Consider the following 18,096-nt stretch of genomic DNA (forward strand, 5'->3'; position numbering starts at 1 on the left):
TACTGGACAACATCCAAGACCCATAAGTACACTGTTGCTCAGTTATAGTGAGTTTCCAGGTCTTGAGCTGGGAAATTTGAAGCAAACCTCTGACAGAGACTCCTTGTGCAGAATGAGAAAGGAGAGAAGTGTCCCTGTATCACAGATGTCCAGATTACTAGAAAAACCATTCCCAGCATGCTGACCATATTTCCAGGGAAAAGAATAAAAATAGACTTTGTTGCTGGAATAAAATAAGATCATAAGAACAAGAGAACAGCTGTATTGAGTCAGACCAAAGGTCCTTTCTGCTTCTGTCTCTGACAGTGCCTATTAACAACAGTGCAGGGAACAATTATAAGGAGGACAGCACAGGGTAACCCTTCCCATGGTAGAGTCTCTCAGCTTTCAGCTACCTGTAATTTAGAAATCTCCTGACACTGACACGGAGTCCACTGTATTTTCTTGGCTTTGTGTGGTTGCTGTTTGTACACATTTGTCTTTCACATCCCCTTATAGTGAGCAGCTACATGGTGCAAGGACCCCAACTGTGCCTTGTGGAAGGAGTACTGTTGTGCCCAGTAACTTCATGTGATGCTTCTCAGTTATCAGGCCAAGAGAAATCATGAGATTCTGATTGGACTGGGAAGAAAACTCATGAAGACAGAAAATTTCCCTGTCCTTTATCTTTTTTTTTTGTTGTTTTCTACTACATTAAAAAGCCAGTCAGCTGTTGGTAAGCTGCACCACGCTAATAGAAGCATATGGGAATCACAGCAGAGCCTGGAAGGAAATGCATTTTGTTACAGTACACACACCTGTAGATACAGAAGTGAGATTTCGAAAGCTTACTGTAGTGTGTCTGCAGGCACTCTCAAGCTGCACGGTCACTTTCACAGGCAATGAAAGACCAGACATTTTATGGGGATCTCTTTCCGAAAAGAAATTTAATGTGGCCAAATACTTTGATTTCATCTGCGGTTATAATTCCATTGCAGTTTGTTTCTTTGCTCTGTCACCAACAACATCTAAGTAATTGCATTTCATCTACAGCCCTGCACAGTGCTAGTGTGCATAATTGATAGCATATAGTTTATGGAGAGCTAAGCAAAGCCCTGAGATAGCTTTTCTTCAAATTTCAACAAGGACTACTACTTGCATGGTTGATGTTTTTGTGAACTAACGAGGTTTCCAAGTTTGCAGGATGAACTTATCAATTCATATGTAAATAAAATATATCAAGACCTATAAGAAAAGAGCAGTTGATAAAGAGGATCTAGTGCTGAGGGTCTTTATGATCAAGAGAGGGAAGAATTTCTTTGTGTTGCTACAAAATGTTACTCTGTCCATGAAAGGAAGGAGACAGAAGGCTAGCTCTATGCAAAAGCCTGACTGCGTGTGACTGACCCAGCAGGAGAAATGCTGGCTCCCTTTCTCCAGCTCCTTCTGTTGCAAGACACAGATCCTAAATATGTGCTGGATGCCTCTGCCTGATTTCTGGGGGGCATTCCGGCCAAGCAAAACATTTAAAAACAGAAAAGAGAATTAGTAGATAAAAAGTGTAAGCCACAGTCTGCTTCTCTTGAGCCTCATTGCTCTGCTGAAAACAGAGGAAAGCAAGTAGGTGTGTGTTTTACTGCTTTTTTTACATTATTCTCTGTTAATAACTGTTACAAGAAAAGGTTTCATCCTTTCCCTTTTTCTTTCAAAACAGCAATCCCTATTTAAAATTATTGTGTCCCTTCTGAAATGTGGCTTTCAGGGTGAGTGAGCCTTGAATGGCTTGAGAAAAACCACAGTCCTTCCAAGTTGGACTGCATCTCATCAAAGTGTTTTTCCCCTTAGGATTTTATGGAATGTTACCTCACTTTATGACAGTTCACATCACAGCATAAATGCTGAGCATTTCTGTAAGTGAGGCAATGCACTGTGAAATGTCAGGCAAACGATAAAATCAATAATTTGCAAGTTACCAAAGAGAAATGAAACTCATGGATGTCAGTAGTTTTTGGGTCAAAGGCAGATGATCCAGGATTATGATGGCCAAACACTTCAGGATTGCTTTTATTTACGTTTTGTATCAAGGCAGCCCTGAAAAACAGCCCTTCTTTTAGCAACTCTGAGCATCGTTCTTCCACCTTTTATTCTTTTAGTTGAGATGGTGAGGTTGGAAAACTGCTTGTTTTCTTTTGTATCATCATTCTATGCCCTGGATGTATATTCTGCTAGAAAGTTAAGTTGTATTCCTAACGAGTGCAGAAAGAAACCTTTGAACAATACCTACCTGAAATCAAATGATGTGTTTCTTTTGCACTCAGATCTGCTATTGCCTTACAAATTATAATTAGGACTGGGATTCTGGTTGAAATGAAAAAAAAAAGAAAAAAAAAAAAAAAAGAAGAAGAAGAAGAAAAGATTTTAGCCAGAAAGTAAAACAGAAAAACATTCGTAGAGATGTTCTCTGCAGGTCTAAAAATGGAAAAGGTTGGAGTAAGCAACTTCTATGTATTTTTGTTGCAGAAATTAAATATTTGAAACCAAGTTTTGTTTTTAAAGTATCAGAACAAAAAAAGTCGTAGCAAAACAGTTCAGTTTGGAATAGAAAAATAATAACTTATTTTGTAAGAACTTCTCCTCCTTCCTCTCCACCCCAGCTCCCTGAACAACTTAATTCTGTTAAGTCCTCTATTTAATTCCTCACATGGCCCCATCTCGGAAAGAAATGCTATTGGAGTTCTGCGCATTCTCTTTAAACTTTCAAAGATATGAGGGGAAACGTTCTGAACACCACGATTAAAACAGTCACAGGACAAGTGAAATGAAGTTGACGGTGAACATTTATAGTAGGATGTTTACGTGCGGGGCTGTGAAAAACACCATGGAAGGACCTGCAGGTTGCGTGGGGCAGTTCTCCAAATGTCTCCAGCTACCCTGACAGAGCAGACAAATGCACCAGTGGAAACAAAGCGCTTCAGCTGCAGAGGAGGCACGCAGATGGTTCCAAAAATTCTCCGACAAAGATAGGCAAATGGAAACCTCCCAGCGCTGTGATGTACGGCTTGGGCTAAAAGGTCAATGGCTGCAGCTAAAAGTTATCCAGATAATTATTGCTAACGCCTTGATTGGGGAAAATAAGCACCGCCACAGAAGCTTTTCAGCTCGGCACCCCTGAAAGAGTCCCGGGGCCGAGTGCTATTTTCTGAGGGGAGGCCGGGTGCCTCCCAGCCGCCACACCTGCAGTGGGGCCGTCCTGCCGCCCAGCTGCCTGCCGGCCCCTTGCCCACGGGAGGCCCCTCACACAGTGTCTCCTCGCCAGGCGGCTCCAGGGGAACCCCGCGCCGTCGGTCCCATCACCGCCTTCCCCCCGGCCCTTCTGCCATCTGCTCGCAGGGCAGGACATGGATACAAGGCCGTCCCCACGCCGGTGCTGGCCATGCGGGCGCTGATTTCCGTTCGCATGCAGCCGGTGGGTTTGTGGCGGCGGCCTCCCCCTTCCTCCTGCAGTGGTACAACCTCCTTGTCTCCGACAGAAGTCTTTCTAAAGATCTGCTCAAGCCTCACTAAGCAGCTGTGAGTTAGGTCATTTTCCCAGGAGTTTTACATGTGGAAAACCGGGCATTAGGAAGGCCTCAGAAAGGACACCATCTGGCCCCGGTGAAAAAAAGGATCATGACACTTTCTGTGGTACCCACAGGCCCTGATGAACCATAAAGGAATTCAGGCCCAGGCGGTGATCCGATGGCGGCTGGCCCCACAATCACCTCCGTGACAGCCCGCTCCATTCATCTCCCCGGTTATCTCATAGCACAATGGACTTTTGTGCCGCGCTGTTTGCTGACGGCGTCGTCAAACCCGGGTTGATTTTTGTGCCGGGTTTCAGCGCCTGTACTCCTCGCTGGAACATGTCGCACGCATCGGGAGAGATAACAACACAAAGCAGGCGGCCTTTTCTTTTCCTTTTTCCATTTTTTTCCTTTTTTTTTTTTTTTTTTTTAATTCTCAGCATTCAATCCCCACAAATTTCTTTCACTGTACAGAGAAATAAAGAGAGAGGCTCTGCAGTGAGAGATCTTTGCTGGGAATCAACAAAATCCCCTCTCCCTGTTAAGTCAGGTGTGGATTAAGGGGAATTTGCACTACTGTTTCCTAAAAGTGAAATTTAATTAAAGTGAATCAGAACTTACCACTCATGCACTTTTGTGTGGAAAAAATGGATTTTTTAAATTTTTTTTTTCTGAGCAATCACATCACTGTCTCCTCATTTTGGAATATAGCAGGCCCGTCTATGTAAAAACTGTTTTGTGCTTCACAATATTACATGTATTCCTCTTTTTATTTTATGGCCCGATTCTGATTCATTGGTGTTCTTTATTTAGTGCAGGAAGCACCTTAAGCAGTTCACTTACAGGGGTACGGCTGTGCGTGGCTGCAAGCTGAAGTGCCCTCCTGGGCTCCCCTCTGGAGGATGCCACCTTTTCCCTGCCGTTCCCACACCACTGTCCCACTCCCACTGCAAGAAGGAGCCTGGGAAAATAAACAGACCCTGCAGCCTGCCCTCAAGGTCACTGTGCTGACCTTGGGAGGATAGAGGGTACCGAAATCCCCAGTCAAGGAGCCTGTGGGGAAAGCGATCCCCCATCTCCCCCTGCACCCAGGGCTTGGTGGTGCTTCCATGCATCATGCTCCTGTGGCACCATCGGTGTGATGACATTTCTGTGCAGGGACCCCAAGCCTGATGCAGCTCCTGAGGTCAGACCCAACAACACTGACGTCATCAGAAGTCAAGCTGGAGGCCAACACAGCTCAGGCAGCACGGATGCAAAGACTGACATGAGATGTGGCTCCATCTAGGAGCTAGAATGAGCTAGGCTCAATATGGGCTTTGTCCAGGGGCTGTCAGTAAGATAGTGGCAGACAGACCACAAACCGCATCTTCTGGAATATCAGTCCAATGCTTTGAAGTATTTATGTAAGTTTCTGGCAGAACATCTCCCCACTCTTCCTGTCTTTCTTAAGTGCCTTGCTGAGCCTTGTACACTCAAACAGAGGTGCCTTGGGTTGGGGAAACATTTCATTGCAAAGTTTCCTACATTGTCTTCAGTGGTTACCTCAGACATTAAATACCAGGCAGCTTCTTACTTGTGGTTTCATTGCACTCAGCTTATCACACAGAACTCCCCCACATAAAAGATAGATTCTTCAAAAGCCCTTGTATTATCCAGCACATACCCAGTAGCACATCTGCTGGCAATCAGCACTTTCTAACGAGATCACTCATTCTCTTGTTTCCAACACTGTTTTACTAGCCCAGGAAATGCTTTTCTCTCTCTTTCCAGAAGAAAAAGAGGAAAGAATTAAAACTGCAGAGTAACTGCATCCAAGGAAAACACTGTAAAATTTCCACATTGAGAGGACTTGGCTTATCTGTGGACCAGAGTGTGGTTTTGAAAGGCAGCATGTTAAGGACTACATACAGAAGTGATTTTAAGTAAAAGCAAGTTGTCATCTAAGCAGTTTTATTTCAGAATTTGATATAGCGTGTTTGAGACACTGATGCTATTTCTTGTAGGTTACAGATGGTGTTGTAGAACTACCAATGGCTCTCATAGGCAGGGATGCAGTTTATGCATACAAGCTCCTGTGTGTACAGTTGAGAAATGCCATGCAGGAGGATTCTGACTGAGAAAGAAGGAACTGAGCATGTGTATTTTGGACGGCCTATAGATGAGGTCTGCAGCAGCCAGCATCCACTCACTGAAGTGTTTTCACAATTACGCACGTGGTTATTTATCCTATTACAAGTTACAGCCTTTCAGAAGTTGCCTCCAACTGCTTAAATCAGGAATGCCAATAACAGTCCAAGTCGAGAAGCAGCGAGTCCCCACCCCTGCCCTGTGCTTGCAGAGGGCACTGAGTGCCCCTTATGAGGGAACGCTGTGCAGAGGCTGCAGGAGAAGGGGGCCGGGCACCTTGCTTTGCGCCCTGTGCTGCCTCCACAAAAGATATTTATCTGGGCAACTGTTTCAAACGGGAGAAGAACCGGGACAAGCACTTTATCATGCAAATAGTTAAATGTTCTATAATCTAGGGTACATGCTCACTTTTTATTCAGGAAGCCCAGCTCGCTGTAATGAAAAATGTCAGGCTCCTTTAATAAAAGAACAATTTGAAAACTTGATATATCACAAAACCATTAATTTTAGCTATTATCTGTTTGACACTTTTCATAGCAACGATTTCACTCTGTAACATGCTTCCCGAGGATTAAAATGATTTTAAAGGATTAAAATGTTAATTAAAAATATAATAGAAATATCAATCGCTGAGAAGACCAACATAAGTATTTGTCTCCTTAACTGTATAATCACACCGCCGCGCTTTCCTCCTGGCTCTTTACAGTTTGGAGCTCCAGTGCGCGAGGAGGTGGTAAATGACAGATCCAGGAGCAATTCTGCTCTTTAACTATTTGACAATGCATCTGTTTACACTTCACAAAGGCAGCGTTATGTCCTTGAAATTTCTAAAGGTCATTGTTAATGGGATCAATTTTTTTTTTCTTCTTTTTTTTTTTTTTTTCCCCTTGTGCCAACTGTGTCTTTCTTAGCTCGTAAGAGCGCTGTTCCCCGCGAGGGGCTGGAGGGGGTGGGAGCAGGCAGGTCCGGCGAATTCCATGTGACCAGTTCAGCTGCAATAATCTCTTTTCTCCTTCTGGTCCAAGCTACACATGAGAGCACTCTAGTGTCTTTCATCATTATTTGTCACCCTTTTGTGTCGAACAACTTATATCCACAGCCATTCCAGCAATTAAAATAAAAAAAGGACCAAACATTATTCACAGTGAATAGCTCCGAGACCAGTGACATCAAGTACCAACCAACCCATTGATGACTGGGTACCTGATATCCCTGGAGTATTTTCTGCAGGGAAAAGAAAACACAAACCAAAATCAAATCCAGCAAACACAGTTATGTGGAGAGTTCAGAGCCCGATTAAAAGGCCCTCTACAGAGATCTCTTACAAAATGTTCTTAGCAAGGAGAGTAGAGGGGAACAGGGGAGAGGGGTGATGAGGACAAGCTCTCAGTAACTGCGTGGCTAACTTTAAGAGACTGACAGCTTCTAAGTTTATTTGTATGCTCAAGGACCAGAATGGATCAAAGGGCTGCGTCAGGAACCGTTCCGTCATGAGCCAGAGGTTGTAATTTAGGAAAGCCACATCCTCTGTACTCTGGCAAAGTTAAGCTTTTCTGAGGCACTTGTCAAATGACTTGATAATATGTAAGTTACATAGAGACACCCTCATTTTTTCCTCTCTGTGCGACTGCTTTCCCTGCACAGCTCCTGTGAGCAGGGGGATTTGTATGCTGAGGGAGACACATTTCCTTCCCCACCTGACCAGGTAAGAAACTGTTCATTCTCTAGAAGTTGCTTATTTTATATCCAATGCATTCATTTTCCCTTTCAGAAAGGAACAACCTCCATGAACAAATCAGTGGCTTCAATTTCTCCTAATGTATATATAAAAAAACTTATATTTTCAGACTAAAATGAATTGTAGAATGATAGAATGGCCTGGGTTGAAAAGCACCACAATGATCATCTGGTTTCAACCCCCTGCTATGTGCAGGGTCGCCAACCACCAGACCAGGCTGCCCAGAGCCACATCCAGCCTGGCCTTGAATGCCTCCAGGGATGGGGCATCCACAACCTCCTTGGGCAACCTGTTCCCATGTGTCACCACCCTCTGAGTGAAAAACTTCCTCCTAATACCTGAGATAGATTGAAATCAAACCAAACCAAACCAAACCAAAAGCAACAAATCCCACCATCAGCATGTTTATATTGCATCTCTTAGTGCCTGAATTAGTACACTAAGGTATGCACAATGGCACAAAATAACTCTTTTGGCAACAAGAGGAAGCAAGAGATTTGTCTATTTATGGAAGCAGTCTGATTGTCTGATGTCATAGTTGTGTGGGGCTATCTGGAGGTATTCATTAATTTCTGCGGCGAACAGATAAATAGGGCATGGTGCTCAGCAGTCTACCACATCCTTTCATAATTGTTCAATTAGTTAATTAGTGACACAATTATAGAAATGTCCTTTCTTTCTAATCAGCATTTGTGAAGATTAAGTCTTTAAGTTCTGATTGTTATGCTTCTGCTGAACTAGAGACCCATCTGCTACCAGCAGTTTCCTTCTTCATTTCAACAGGTAGAGCTCTGTGGGGCATCATAAGAAGAAAGAAAGATGTGGAACTATTGGAGCAGGTCCATAAGAGGGCCACAAGGATGATCAGAGGGCTGAAGCACTTCTTCAATGAAGACAGGCTGAGGGATGTGGGGAGGTCTCATTGAAGCCTTTCAATATATAAAGAAAGCTTACAAGAAATTTGGAGACTGATATTTTACCAGGGTTTGAAGTAGCAGGACCAGAGGAAATGTTTTAAAACTGAAAAAGGGTAGATTTAGATAGAATTTAAGGAAGAATTTTTTTACTTAGAGGGTGGTGAGGCACTGGTACAGGTTACCCAGAGAATGTGTGAATGCCCAATCCCTGGAAGTGCTCAGAGTGAGGATGGATGGGGACCTGGGCAGTCTGACCTAATGGAAGGTGTCCCTGCCCATAGCAGAAGGGATTTGAATGAAACAGTCTTTAAAAGGCCTCTTGTAACTCAAACTGTTCCATGATTCTATAAATTTACCTTTTGAAGAAACTGAAGACATTGAATTATCTTAGAGATTACTGCTGAGTAATTCTGAATGAATCACAATAATTCTCTAGATCTTTTTTACTCTTTTCCCTGCATCCTTTTTGAAGTGGCTGAAAGAATAGGGGCAATATTCCAGTAATGATCTCAGTGGTGCTGTTTAGATGCAATTCACTTTCCTGTTTGATATTACTCTCTTCTAAATTTGCTATTCCTCACAGCCAAAGCACTGGACTGGGAGATTTGCAATGGTATATAATACAGGTATTAAGTGGGTTTTTAGGGTCAACATATCTAAGCTAAGGGATTTGCATTTCGCCAATCTAAAATTTATTTATTTTTTAATGTACTGAAGTGCATTACGTCATATTTGGAAATATCAACAATGTGATATTCAAATAAGACTAGTTTATCAAACCACCTAGAATAATACTCTATTCACCTGACCTAACTCTGTCATTAATTTAGGACTTCACCAAGTGGATCACTAGTAAACTTTACTGCAAATGATTTATATTTTCCTCCAAAACATTGCTAAATGTGTTGAATGACAATGAACAGAAAACAGATCCTGACAACACTGTGCTAGAAATGTCCTCACTAAGGCTGCCTCATCTTTTATGTTGTATTATGCATTATGAAGCTCCTCTCTGGGGACTGGGCACTATTCTCCGAAAACCAGAAATCAGGCAAATAGATGGTGACTGTTCAAAACATTCACATGGCATCTGGCTACTTTTATAGCCCCTGTTGTACATGTTGCATGGATTTGGCACCGTGTTGCTTTGCAGAGTTCAGGGCTCTTGGTCTCTCATGGGAGATTTCTTTCCCACACGGGTATCATGCATTGAGCAGGAAGAGGAACAGTCTAACATGAGACTGGGAGAGTTCCCAGTGATTCTTCTGAACAAGCTTTGTGCCTCTGGAAAGATGGGAACACTTGGGGTTCAGTCTGAGCAGCCTGCCCCTGGTAAGGTTTGGGTGTGAAAATGCAGTGCCTCACTTTGCCTCAGAGGGTCCTTTGCCCTTCAGTCTGAGCTCACAGTTGCAGAGAGAAGCTTAATTTATAAACATTTTTTAAAGGGCACAAGAGGAGAAAAAATACTGACATTGCCAAGGATGTTTTTCTGTTTACAAATGACATGAATAAAATAGTGATATATTAAATGCACTGCTCTGTTTGGACCAGATGCTTTCAATTTGTGAAAAATGACCATGCTTCTCTCCCTAGGAAAACCAATCTTTTGCCTTAATGCGATTTATGAAAGAAATCACCATTTGTACATTACTTTTAAAACTTCAGGCATTGAAGAGCAATTCTGTTAGAAGTTTCTTCAACTTTGGTGATCACTGCGCTGTTTGTAGAGATGTCAGCGGTAAGATTGGTGGCTGAACCAAGCAGGTTGCATTCAGAATGGCTCTCTGTCTGTTTTCAATTTGAAAGGAACTGGCTGAAGTGTCACAAACACTTGAAGCTCTGCATTCTGCATTACAATGAAAGTGGTGTCATTATACACATTACACTTAACAACAACTTCCTTTTTAATACAAGGAGGACATCATATCAAAATCAGCTGAGTATGAAGCCCAGGAAGAGATCAAGCGCCAAACATCCCTGGATATTCCAAACCTTGCAGCCAGTCCTGTGGACACAGCTTTTTCTCTGAGGTGCTTCTTTAACGTGTACATAACAAAAATAATTACATTTAAAATAATGTATTAGTGATATTTGTTGACAAGAATATTCAGGAAAGGTCATAGTATAAATACTGTTTTTCTTCTGATTTCTTCTTTCTTGTTTTTCACAGAACATACATACAGAGCATATATAATAGCATACATAATGTCATGACACGCACAACCATACCATCACTGTAAAATTGCAAATCAGAGGTTATCTTGAAGCAAAGTCCATCTGTATCATCCTGGGAGCTAAAGCACGGAACAAGAGGACAAAGTGGTACCAGCACAGAAGAGCACAGATCCTTCTTGTTCATTCTCAAGAAGACAAGAAGTCCAGGACTAGAACTCGCAAGTGCACTGGGCACAAAGGCTGCATAGGTCTTCATGATAAGTGACCAGATTTTGTTCCTTGTGTTATGGAAGTCTCCCTCTTTTGAAATCCCATGTCTTCCACAGCACTTATTCTCTTGAGATATTTAATTAGAAGTGCCCATTTTAGTCCTTTCTCCTGTGTAGAAAAATGCGTAAACAAACGGATGTTGGAATTCCTCGAGTTTATTTGGGCTTTGGTCCCACTTTTATATTTTCAGGAGGAATAAGAAGGGAAGAAGAAAAAAGTATCCTTGAATGGCAGAGTAGCACTAAGTGCACTGGAACAGGATGAAGAACCTCAGACCTCATTTCTCAGTGTCAGACTCCCAGGGCACTGACTGCCACGTCTCCTGGCCATCCTTGGAAGAGCAATGTCAGAACGGAGACTGTAACTGAGACTCTAGTCTCTGGACAAGGTGAACAATAAATATTTTCCCAGCTGAGTTTTAATCAACCTTCTACTGAAATGTCGTCAACAGTTTTTCCTTGTAACAAACAGAATCGTAACCCCAGGAGCCCTCAAGGGTGCTCAGGATAAAACTCTTCACTGTGCAGAAATTCCAGCGTCAGGTGGAACAGAGAACACAGTGATCAAACATCTTTATTTTGTTTAGCTCTTGGAAGGAGGGTTTTTATTTTTCCTTTCTTACAGAGAGATCTGCCAATGCTTTCCTTTCTAGAACACTAACATTTAATAGCATCTCCCTAAGAACATCATAATTGAATCGCAGAATGGAAAAGAAAATACTGTGGACCAAATAAGCCTTCTCGATGTCTGTTTCATTCTTGCAATGGCCAACTTTCACTTAGATTTCCACCATGTAATAATATGGAAGTAGAGAGAGGAGAGATTGTTTACCTGATGAAGTTACAGCTTTTCTTAAATGCTCCATTTTGCCACTGGCTATTAAGCAATACTGGATCTGCAGTGAACATACAGTAAAATTTGCACTGACTTCAAGTGTACAGAAAAGAGGCCAGCACTCTAGAAATCCTGCTTTATGTTCATAAAATATCTGGGGGACCTGAAAAACCATAGATACTTGTTGCTTGATGGAATACTAACATGTGATTTCTCAGGATAAGAAGACTGCTTTCTGAAAAGACAGAATACCATGGTATTCTTGCAGAAAACCATGTAGTTGTAACACATATTTTGGAGAGCACAGATCAAAAGAAATTGAACTCATTAACAGAAATCAAACCTGGTCATTCTGGATCAGAATGTGATAACACATTTGTTGATGTTGTTTAAATATCCTCAGTCAATCACGTTTTAATAAAGTTTCAATATTGTTCGTTTGTTCAAAATTTGTTTTGATTTTTATTTATGAGCCTGCCTCCAAACTCATTTTAACGTATTTCTCTGTCTGATAAACAGATAAAAAAAACCAGCAGTAAACAAACAAAACTTTGACAATACTAGGAATTACACAGAAAACTAATGAAGATAACTCCAAAGTGAGGGGGAAATCAAAGCAATGTGCACTATTTTTATATGTGTTCAAATGCTCTTTTTTCACACTGTACTTTTTACTACATGCTAGTTTTTTTTCCTAAACTATGGATAGAAGATTTTTCTTTCAGATATGAAAAACTTTAAGGAGAAGATACTTGTCCTTAATGATGGGGTTAACAGTTTGTCTGAATGCTGCTGTCGTGTCCCTTATTTCTTTGTAGTTCTTTGGTGAAGGGTCCAGAAGCCAGTATGGAAGATGTGATGCTGCACTGAAATGAGGGGAAGTAGCAGGCCGGGGAGAAGGCAGGGATCAAAAGGGAAACTCCAACATGTTGAACTAAGCTCTGTGATCAAGAAAAACAGCCCATATAAACATATCATTCACTGTCTTCATCTTATTGGAAAGAGCGCTGCACTTTCAGGGCAGGTTTAGTTCTGCCTGATTGGGATTGCAGTTAATAGATTTGACAAATAACATACAAAAGGGAAACAGCAGTAGATCTGAGCTACTTACGTGTACCTGGCTTTCATCCCAGCAAAGGGACATGGCAATATTTGAAAAACACAGAACTTTGAAGGGATGTAAAGGAATGTTGCTATGCTCTTGTATCCCTGTGACTCTGACTGCTTGTGGGAACTGAATGCTCTTTTGTGCCAGCTGTTTGGGGAAAGGAGTGCAAGATGAGGCATGAGGGACTTGTCACTCTTGCAATGAGAAGAGAGGGAGCCTGTAGTGTTTGAGAGACCCTAGCACAATACTTGGGGATTCCTGCCATCAAGAATTTACGAAATGACTAAATGGTTTTGTATTAAGTTATTACAAGATGCAGGTCAACTACCAGTATTTGCATTCACGGATAATCCTTGGTGTAAAGGCAGCAGTGACTGAGAGGTAGACAGCATTTTAGGTGCAGACCTTCATCTAATATTTCTCAGCATTAATCTGCTGCTTGGTGGTAGAACTAAGCCATAACAGAAGAGGTCCCAATCCCCAGAGAGTGCATAATGAAAAGTCTTTGCAGTGCCTTACTCGGTTCTTCTCTGATGACCAGGAAAACACCTGTGTGGTTAGGAAGAGCACAGAGATTTCCATTTAGAGAGGCCTGGCTATCATTCAGTTGACCTTCATGACTGTTCAGTACAGATATTCAGAATATGCTTTCTGCTCCTTTACTGTAGCAGGCATACAGCACTAGAAACAGGACTTCCTTGCTCCCTTAGATTAGTGGAGAAGAATTCTACTGGCTATAGTTCAAAACACTACTGAGGCTGAAATTGTGGAAGGATCCAAATAAAAAGGATTTATTATTCATGTAAACACCCTGGTACTAGTATCAATTAACTGTCCTAAGAGAAACTTTTCTGTGTCAGGCCAGGAATAAGTCAATCATATCTTACACCCCAGAACTTTGTCACTTTTTGACACTTTGCATCTGAGAAGGATATTTAGTCAAGATATGAATATCCTGATATTTATCTCTCCGTTTTGTCCAGAAACCCATCCTGATAGATTTTCCTGCAGCAAATGGAACTGGGCTAGATTAACAGTTGGCCTATTTAGATTTCATAGTTCTTCTGTTTCTCTTGAGTAGGTCCTCACTGTGGGCCTTGAAGAGAACTGCCTCTCGAGGCAGCCCAACAGTAAGTCCCCATGAGTACTGAGTGCTGCTGCCCCTGTGAAGCTAATAATCAGAAGTAGAAGCGTTGAGAGAGGGACTAATCTTCCAGCACAGCTGAAAAAATGGGAAGATATTTGGGCCATTGTAAAGCTTTCCTGAATGCTAAGCATTGGAGGGATGCAGATAGCTAACCTTCCTAGCAGTGAAGAGATGTGGCCCCAAACTCTACCACAGAGTGTTGTGTAAATTACACAACCTAGTCACATGCACACAAATCCACTGTGCCTGCAATGTGTTATTTGATGTTTCATGGAAGAGCTGATCCCTTCTCTTGGGGATCAGGGATAATACCAAAGGGGTACAGTGATTTTTCTTTTGGCCTGGTGGGTAACGGGAGCTGGTATACTAAATAAGTTATCTGCTAGGAAATGTAGGTGTGCTGCTCCTTTGGAGCATCTGTGGGATGTTAATTCAGAAGTGGTGGGAGCTGATGGCTAGCGGCACTGCACAGGGCTTCTGGGGACAGGCAGAATCCTTTGCAGTGTACTTCAAAGGGGGTTCTCAGTTAAGGGAAAAAAAGGATAGATTTTGAAGTTTCTTTCTGCCAGAAGGCTTAACTGCGAGCCCCTGAAGTTCTTTTATAATCAGGGAGAAGATAGGTACTTTTTCTTTCTTTTCTGCTTAATTTGGACCAATATATTTTGAACCCTGTGTAAATTCTTGTGTGAGGAGAACACTGAATGTGCTGTTTATTTATTTTTTCTGTGTTGATCTGTTTTCTTTCTTATGTATTTATTTTGAATTAGGAGCTGAGCCTTGAAGGATATTTACAAGGAGTCCTTAACCACTGGTTTGACATTCAATCAGCATTCATTCCTGAAGCCAGTGAAATTCATTCACATTAAACATTGTATGATTATAATGCTTTGCTGTATTGGACAGAATTAGACGCCGTCTTCTAGGACTGAGCTCCAGCTTTCTGACACTTTCACCTTCACTTTCTCAAATACACATCAGATTTAAGACCTGGTCTCAGAACGAATTTGTACCAACACTCAACTGTTTCTCCCTGCCTCATCACTGGTTTCTGTCTAAGACATCTTGGATGAAAAACAACTTTCCCAAATGAGAGACTTTAATTTCTTGTCTTTCAAAAATTATGTTAGTACTAGAACTTGATACTTCCTTTATATCTTCACCCAGTAAGATAGTACTCTCCCAGGGCAAAATTAAAATGCCCACTGCACATACAGCTGTAATGGGAATCCTCCAAGGCAAATGTCTGAACATGGCACAATGTGCAGCAACCCAGGCTACTTAGTTCTGTGACCTTATCAAGAACCTGTGAGAAGATGATTAATTTTCTGCCAACCACATTGAACTGACAGATTTGTTAAGTGCATATGAAAGGGCGGTGAGTTCTCTCTTGATGCCTCCTTTCAACATTTTCCCAATGCCACTGCACCACAACTTTCTTATGACAAGAAAGTCTGAAAAATTTCTTGTTCTCCAGAATGAGACAAAACAGGCCCGGGAGTAGACAATCCAATGCAAAACACAGGTGCAACCGGAGTACCAATTATTCCAACAGATGCTTTCAGAGAGAAGGTCCTTCTGGATTAGAACTTAGTTGGGTATGATTAGTTTATCTATTTTTATCATGTGCTCAAGCCACATCTCTTTTTGAACTGGGAATATCCCAGTATCTTGTGCTCACAAAGCTCAGACTGAACGTTACTTTCTCAATTGGTGTAACAACACTTTTTTACATCAGCATACTTATTTGTTAACCATTTTAAAAAAACATTGTGAGGTCTTCAGGTTCATGCAGTGAACTACAGTTTGATATAGAAGAAAAAAAGTTTTCACCAGATGTGGGCAAGGAGATTCTGTGACCTCAGAATACAGCCCAGGTAAAATTCAGGCCTAAGTTTTCACGGTTGGAAAGTTTTTGTATGAAAAATAACTGACTGTAAATGGTGATACTAAGTCGTACTTTAAATGGCATCTTAGCTATTTGCAATCTGTGATTCTACTTTGGATATATCATAAAGAATGAAGACTTGGAACCTTGCTGTATTCAAGGGTAGGACAAAACATTTTCTCACAATGTAGACAGAGAGCAAAGTAAGTGGCATGTTTGCTGACTGTTATTTTGCAGTCCATAGCTGTAAAATGTAATCAGATTCTGAGAGGAGCGATGGTTCCATGTGAATTACTGATGGTGCAGTTTGTGTTATGCTACAATTTTATGTAGCTACAGTAAGAGCTATCTGATCCATTTTTAATTTTTAATTTATTTCACAGTCAACAAGGTTTAATCTCACAAGAAGATTAAAAAAACACATTTTTTTTAAGGCCACCAAAGGATCAACAGCCTTCATTTAATCCACCCATGAGCGGAATGCCTTGAAAAGACGTGTGACTTGTTTGGCACTGACCCTAGCAGAGTATGATATTAATAGGTTATTGACTTGGTAGGTCTTAAACAGCCAGAGGGAACATCACTTGCAGTAGCTGCAATGCACTGGAGGTTTGTTTCATTGATTGGGCTGTTTAACCCATCATCTCCAGGCATTTAAACAATGATATACGCTTGACAAACCTAATATTTCATTCTCTATCTGGGGACCATGAAACAGAAATTAAAGGAAAGAAAAAGACAACTGGACGGATACATAGCAGAAAATGATGATAAATGAGAGGGAAAAGTCCAGACAAATAATGGCCCAAATTTTGGACTGTGCTATAACTATGAATTACATTAAAAAAAAAGCAGAATTTACTGTGACAAAGTTGAGGAAATGAAAGAAATATATGTGAGTTGTGAAAGACTCGGAAAGACTTGGAATTTTGCAATGTATTATACATGAATTTGATGAGGTAAAAAATGCATTGGAAGGCACAGTCCTTTCCATTTACAAAAAGTAGTGGCTCAGATTCACAATGTGCTGAACATCTACAGCAAGGTCTGAAGGAAAAAAATTAGTTTTCAGGATTGACTCTAACTTAGTGCTATGAATAAATACGGTAACAACAATAACATTACTAAAGGCAGGCATGATTAGATAATTACCTTGAAGGTCCATTAGAGACATCTTTGTAAAATATGGGTTCTATCATTGACTGTTGCATGTGTCTGTTGTTGAAGAAGAGGAAAAAAGAGGAAAATCAATTTTATTTTGCCATCTTTATGTCATGGCTCCATTAGAAGAATCCAACTGCAGCATAGGATGTCCTTCATATTTTTTGTCAAAAATTTTAGGCAATATACTTTCAGGAAATGAGCAAGTAGGATTCTGTTTTAATAAAACAAAAAAAGATTTTGACTCAGAGCCACAGTTCTAGCATATACGAATAAAAAAGTTCAAATACAACAGATATATTTGTCTTGAGAATGAATCTGGGGTTCATTTAGGGGTTTCCATGTTAGATATTTAGTGTATAGTATTGGTGAGATTCATTTCACTTCTCTCCAGATCCAGGAAAGCCAGGGCAAATGGAGCACTGAGGTAACGGATTTGGGGGGCATCTCATTTGCTGTAAGCCTTTAAAGATCAGGCATTCAATCTGAGCTAGACATCAACAGCTAGAATCGTCAGTTTGCAGAGAGGAAGAGCTCTGCACTCTTCAGTGATTAATGTTACTGTGATGGAAAAGGAAATAGCAGTGTAAGGCTTACACAGCTGTTTGCACACTAAGGGAAGCTAAGAGAAAATGGTTGAAGATCACAGAGTTGTAGAAAAGCCCAAGGAAAGGAAAGGAGAGAGCATCTAATCCAACCCCTTTGTCTGTTTGGGTAATCCAGAAAAATCCATGGCAATAAAAAAGTGCAGGGAGGTATCTGCTGAAAGATTATAGAAGTATTGTTACATTTTTTTTTTTAACCATTTCTAAAAGGCCTGAACAATGAAAGTTGCTCTGAACAGAATACACATTGACTACACTTAGCCATCAGAGATTTGGTACCTGGTCTAGATTAGTTAATTAGGGACTAATTGTAATCAGTGGAGATGGAAATACACTTTGAGAAGGCAGCTTCTCTCATTGGTAGTAGACATTAGGATATTCTATATCCTTCTGCAAAGAGATTTGCCTTTCATTTGTGGCTATAAGAAACAAATTGGCCTAGAATAGAGGGCTAACTATTATATTTTTAAATTTGGACTAGAGAAAATTCTTGCTTCGTGAACATTTTTTGTATGACTTCATAGCTTCTGATCATCTCTTTTTAGCTTTTAAACAACTTAGGAAAAAAAAAAAAAGAAAGAAAT

Source organism: Gallus gallus, chromosome 3 (assembly GCF_016699485.2).
Source record: "Gallus gallus isolate bGalGal1 chromosome 3, bGalGal1.mat.broiler.GRCg7b, whole genome shotgun sequence".
Lineage (NCBI taxonomy): Eukaryota > Metazoa > Chordata > Aves > Galliformes > Phasianidae > Gallus > Gallus gallus.